We start from the raw sequence: 6006 nt of genomic DNA on the forward strand, positions 1-6006 counted from the left end.
TGCGCCCCACACAGACCGGGCCGCCGGCCTTGTCTCTGCAGGGACGGCGTTTCTGCCTGCGGCGCTACCTGGGCTCTGGCCTTGGCCCCGTGGAGCTGCTGGGGCTGCCAGCATCAGCGCCGGGGCAGCCCCGGGTACCTGGGAAGTCGGGAGCGCAGCCCGCAAATGGACTGGAGTTTGACGCCCCCGGTACAGATCCCTGGTGCGTCCACACCTCGCACGCCGCGAGCAGGTCGCGTCCCGCCACCCCAGAGCAACGGCGCAGCCCGGAAGAGTACGGGACAGGCGACAGGGACACGAAACAGGCCAGGACTCTTCAGCTTGAGAAACGGCGACAGAGGGGTTATGACAGAGGCCTGCAAAGTAATAAATGGTGTGGAAAAGCAAACAAGGATCTGCTATTTACTCTGTCTTTCAGCGCTAGAGCTAGGAGATATGCGATCAACTTATTAGAAAGCAGCTTTTAACCAAACACAAGGAACTTCTTTGTACCCAATTTATAATTAAATTGTGGAACTTCTTGCCCCAAGACGAAGCCGAGGCCGACAATTGGGCCAGGTTCAAACAGGGATCGGACACATCCACGCAGCGTGCGTTCAGCAGTGGGTGTTGGACACGACGCCGGCCCTGCGCGCTGCCACCTGCATGCGAGGGGTCCCAGGCGCCGCACAGCAAGGGGAACAGGGCACAGGTCCCCGTCCTGGCGGGGAGCACAAACAACGCCGGTGTTTTTCTTACAACTCGGTTTCTCAGAGGGAAGAGGATATGAAAAGCTGAGATTCCTCTTTCTTTTTCTTTAACCAAAGTAAGGAAATAAATAGAAATGTTTCCAGCTCACGATATCGTAAGGACAAGCTTGAGCAGTGACCTAGGCCTGCCCGAGAGCTCAGAAACCGAAGTGCAAGTAGACAGAAGCCAGATTAAAGACTCCTTTATTTTTCTTCCAGTCTCCTGACGTCGGGGACCGAACCACTCACTGTGTGTGCTGGCTGCGGGTTACCGGAGGGCACCCTGCTCCCTGCACGCGCCCGGGTAAGCCACTTCACCCCTCGCTCCTCCGCTTCCCCACCCAGGCCCCGAGGGTGGCACTTGCTGCCTGGTAAGCAGGAGCATGGGACAAGTTTCTCTTTGTGCACATGTTAGGGAGAAGAGAGGCTGACTAGCCCCAGCTGCCCCCGACTGCTTCATTACCCCCGCCGATCCCAGTTACCTGCACGGACATGGCTGTCTGCACGGATGCAAACCCCTCTGGGCGGCCTGGCACCCGTCAGCAGAGCGTCTCTGTGCTCAGCTGTGTTCCAGGTTGAACCCTTGTCTTGGTCCGGTTTGGCTCCTGGCCCCAATTCGGTCTAGTCATTGAGCCCTGGTGACAACCCACGGCCTGGTCCTTTCCAGGGAAGTCCAGGGGTGCAGACGTGTGATGCAGAGTCCTACTATGGAGTCGATCCCTCAGCTCCAGGTAACGCTACTGCTTGAAAAATGCGCAGTGACTGTATTCTGCTCAGCGGCTTTTAGCCTCTACTTTCAGCAAAGCAAACTTTCTTATGGCACACCTAGGCTGTGGTAGCTGGACTACTGCATTTCTGTTCTGTTCAGAGTTCCCTGCTCCTAGAAGTTGTCTTCCAACCCTTCCTCGGGGAGCCGATGGCTTCGGTGCCCTGCCCTGCCCTGCCAAAGCGTTCACCCTCCTGGTGAAACTAAGGGCCTCGGCAGCCTTTCAGCCCAGCAGTGATACCTTCCTCAGTACTGTTACCAGCTAGCTCTTCCAATTCCTTATTTACCCTGTTTCACACAGGCCTTTATTGGTGGTAAATTCACCACATAAGCCCTGACTGACCTGCTTGCCCTTCAGTGTTTGTAGATTTTTTAATATTACCGGTGCTGTTTCTGGTACCACGTTGACTTGTGAACCAGGGACCAACTTAACAGGTGCCCCGCGTGCTTTCTGCTTGATGGTCCAGCACTCTTCTACCGCAAGGGTATCGCTTCCTCCCGTGAAGACTTCCTCTGACCTGCTGGGGCCGTTTCATCGTCGGTCGGGTGGGAAGGGACCTGAGCAGACCATCAAGTCCGACCCCTGCCATGGCAGGAAAGAGCACTGGGGTCAGACAGCCCCGGCTAGGTGTCACGGTCTATGCAGTGTACCTCGCTGTCGATGCAGTGTACTTTCTGTTGGCACTTGCAGATGCAGTGACGTGATGCACTTCATTTCTTGCATCTACTCCTTTTGCTTCTGTTGTTGCCACACGTGTGCAGCTGCAGCTGCCTTTTTTGTTGGACTCGACTTCGAGCACTGCGTGCCTTTGCCTCAAGTCTCTTTCTTCGGATTCTCCATCACGTTCACAGTGTCAGAGCACTCTCTGCCCTTCACAGATTTCATAGATGCCCGGGTCAGAAGGGACCTTTTAGGTCATCGAGTCCGACCCCCTGCCCTGGGCAGGAAAGAGGGTCACATGGCCCCAGCCAGGTGTCTGTCCAATCTCCTCTTAAATACCCGCGAGGAAGGCAGGGGACAGCACCTCCTCCCTTGGAAGCATAGTCCATATTTTGGCAACCCTCGCTGTAAAGAATTTTTTCCTGGCGTCCAGTCTAAATTTGCTCTCCTTCAGTTTGTGGCCGTTGTTCCTAGTTACCCCGATGGGCGCCCTGGTAAACACTGTACCCCTATTTCCTGCTGTCCCCACTGATGAGTTTGTAGACAGCCACAAGATCACCGCTCAGCCTGCTCTTGTGGAGGCTGAAGAGGTTGAGGACTCTCAATCAGTCCTCGTAGGGTTTTTTCTGTAGGCCTTTAACCAGACAGGTGCCCTCGTCTGAACCCTTCCAGGTCATCCACATCCCTCCCGAAGTGCGGCGCCCAGAACTGGTCGCGGTACTCCAACTGCGGCCTGACCAGTGTCGCATAGAGGGGGAGGATCACCTCCTTGGCCCTGCTCGAGATGCATCTGTGGATGCAAGAAAGAGTGCGGGTAGCCTTACTTATTGCTTCATCACGTTGGTGACTCGGTTCATGCTGGAGTCGACTACGCCTCCGAGAGCCCTCTCCAGTTGTGCGGATACTTAGGAAGGTATCTCCCAGGCTATAGGAGTGCTGATGACTTCCACCCTAGTTGCAACACACGGCACTTCCCTTTGTTAACCTGCATCCTATCCTGTTCCACCCGCTTCCCCCGCCTGTCCAAATCCGCCTGCATTCACTCCTGCCCTCTGGTTTGTGTACCTCCCCCACAGTTTGGTGTTGTCTGCAGACGTGGACAGGGTGCCGCCTTCTCCCTCGTCCAAGTCACTGGTGAAGATGTTGAACAGTCCCGGTCCCAGGACAGAGCCTCGAGGGACTCCGCTGCCCACATTTTCATAACCACTATGCACGACTAATAGATCAAAGGAGGCGATGCTGCCCCTCTACGCGGCACTGGTCAGGCCCCAGTTGGAGTACTGTGTCCGGCTCTGGGCGCCGCACTTCAAGGGACGCAGGGAATCTGGAGAGGGTCCAGAGGAGGCCACTCGCGTGGTTAGTGGCCTTCGTGATAGACTCTACGAGGGGAGGTTGAGAGAGCTGAATCTCTTCAGCCGTCACAAGAGACAGCTGAGGGGAGATCTTGTGGCCGCCTATAAATTTACTAGGGGAGCTCAACAGGGAATAGGGGAAGCGCTGTTTACTAGGGCGCCCCAAGGAGTGACTAGGAATAATGGGTGTAAACTAGTTGAGAGTGGATTTAGGTTAGATATTAGGAAGAAATGTTTCACAATAAGGGCGGCCAGGATCTGGAATGGGTTTCCAAGAGAGGTGGTGCTATCACCTAGCTTGGAGGCCTTCAAGAGGAGGTTGATAGTCACCTGGCTGGGGTCATCTGACCTTGGTCCTCTTCCCTGCCAGGGGCAGGGGGTCGGACACGATGATCCACTGTGGTCCCTTCCGACTACAATCTATGAATCGATGAACCTTTGGGGTGCCCTGGGTGACTTCCTTTTGAACGGCTTGACCAACAGTGACTTGTGGCCCTCCCAGCCTCGCAGCGCTTTTGTCCTACATCCCGATCTCCGCCTGCTCTCGCTCCGTTCCCAAACCGCAGTGTTCCTCTTCTGCAGTTTCACCTTCCTTCTGTACTCCTTGTGTAAGGACCAGTGCTGAGGCGTTTCGTGCTTGGGTGCAGTGCAGTAGCGCCCATTTCTGTAATCCAGATGTGTAGCTAGCTCTGTCAGAGAAGGTGTTAACACCGAATACAGGGGGTCACAACGAGCCACTGCCAAAAATAAGACTACCTTGCAACCGGCTTGCTTTTTACCGACACCCACCCACGGCTTGCAGCTTCACGGCGGGTTGTTGTTGGGCTCTGCTTCTCCAGAACAGCTCAGCCTGGCGGGGATTCGGTTTTGATCTGATCCGTTTTCCAACCTGGGTATTTTCTGCTTTGCTCCTGGCACCATGTGGCATCCAGTGATCTCACTCGGCACTCCGGGTCTCTCTCTATGCCATGCCTGGGTCCAGCTGGCCGTACCGCAGAAACAGCGAAGGGTGCTTTGCCCGAAAGCCCTCGAAGGCGTAGCCTGCAATGCCGCACGTAGCTGCTGGAGCAAAGGGGCTGGGCGCTGGGACGTGCCGGGATCTCTTCCAGGCTCCACTGCAGATTCAGCGTGACCTTCGGTCAGTCGGTTACCTCCCCAGCGTGGTGATCATGGGAGGCTTACGGATGCACGGGGCTGTCTGCCTTTTCTATATTTTAATGGAAACAAAACAAAACAGAAGTACATAACTCGGAGACTGTCACCAGGGCAGAATTAAGAAAGCGCGTTAGGGAGCAACAGGAGACACGAGGAGGGAAGTTTTGCCCGAAGCCATTCCAGGCCTGCTTCACATCCTGACGGCTTCCAGACAACCTCTTCAGCCTCAGCCTCAGCCCTCTGGGCTGCGTGTCAGCAGCGCCCTTGACGTAGCAGCAGCCGTGTCATTTGTGACTGCTTATTATTCTATTTATAATATCACTAATCAAGCACGTGATTTAATGGGGTGGCCTGGCCCCCCAGAGCAGATCTGTTCAGATCAGAACAGGGCCACAAAGAACACGACTACCCGGTTTCCGGTTCTGGCGCTGCACAGGTCCAGCACGAGAAGGTTGTCGCTGTGACTAGTAGCATTGCGGCAGGCCGGGGGAGAATTACTGCGAGAGACCTATTCCCCAGGGGTTTGTTATTCGCCCGGCGCGCACAATTGCAGTGGGAAGGAGGGGGTTTCTCACCAGCAGCCCTCCCTCTTTGAGTCCTGTGTTGGCACCATGTAGACAAGTTCTTCTAAGAGGGCCCACCCTTTTCTGCTTACCTCAGGAAAGACTGTTAAATAAACTGGAATCAATTTGTGGTTCATCACATAGTTGGTGCTCACCATGGGATGTCAGCCTTTACCACCCTTTGCTCTTCGGGAGGTGCCAGTGACGCTGTTCTTTATTTGCCTTTCAAATGCTTTCCTGGGCGATTCTCCTGTGCAGCGACAGCCAGGCCCCGGCGTCCGCCGGCAGGGCCAGGCTCTAAGCCACCCTCTGGAAAGCTCTTCACCTGGAAAGGTGATCTCGGAGCCCAGCCCCTACCGTAATCCCTATTCCGGGTACACACACATACCAGGTTTTACAGGAAACCGGCACTGCACTCGTGCTATTAATGTTAGACTGCCACTGCCTGCCATGCCGCCGCCACCTCCGCCCCGTGGCACGCAGACCACGCGTATGCAGCGTGTGCTTTCTCGAGGCGCCCCGCAGGAAGTCAGGCAAGCACAGGTGACACCAGGCTCTCTCGGATGCCTGCCGGCTTTGGAGGTCCAAGCAGAGGGAAAACGATGTAGTCGTAGCAGAGCTAAGGGGTGAGCCCCGGCGCTGCAGCAGCAGCAGCAGCAGGTGAGGGAAGGGCAAGGCAGCAGCCGGGGACCGGAGAGCGTGCCGTGGCAGCAGCCGCCGGGGTCTTCGAGCCACTGCGGCAGGGCAGACTGCAGCTCCCGCCCCCGGGCCGGAGCCCCTG

Source organism: Alligator sinensis, unplaced genomic scaffold, assembly GCF_000455745.1.
Source record: "Alligator sinensis unplaced genomic scaffold, ASM45574v1 scaffold632_1, whole genome shotgun sequence".
Lineage (NCBI taxonomy): Eukaryota > Metazoa > Chordata > Crocodylia > Alligatoridae > Alligator > Alligator sinensis.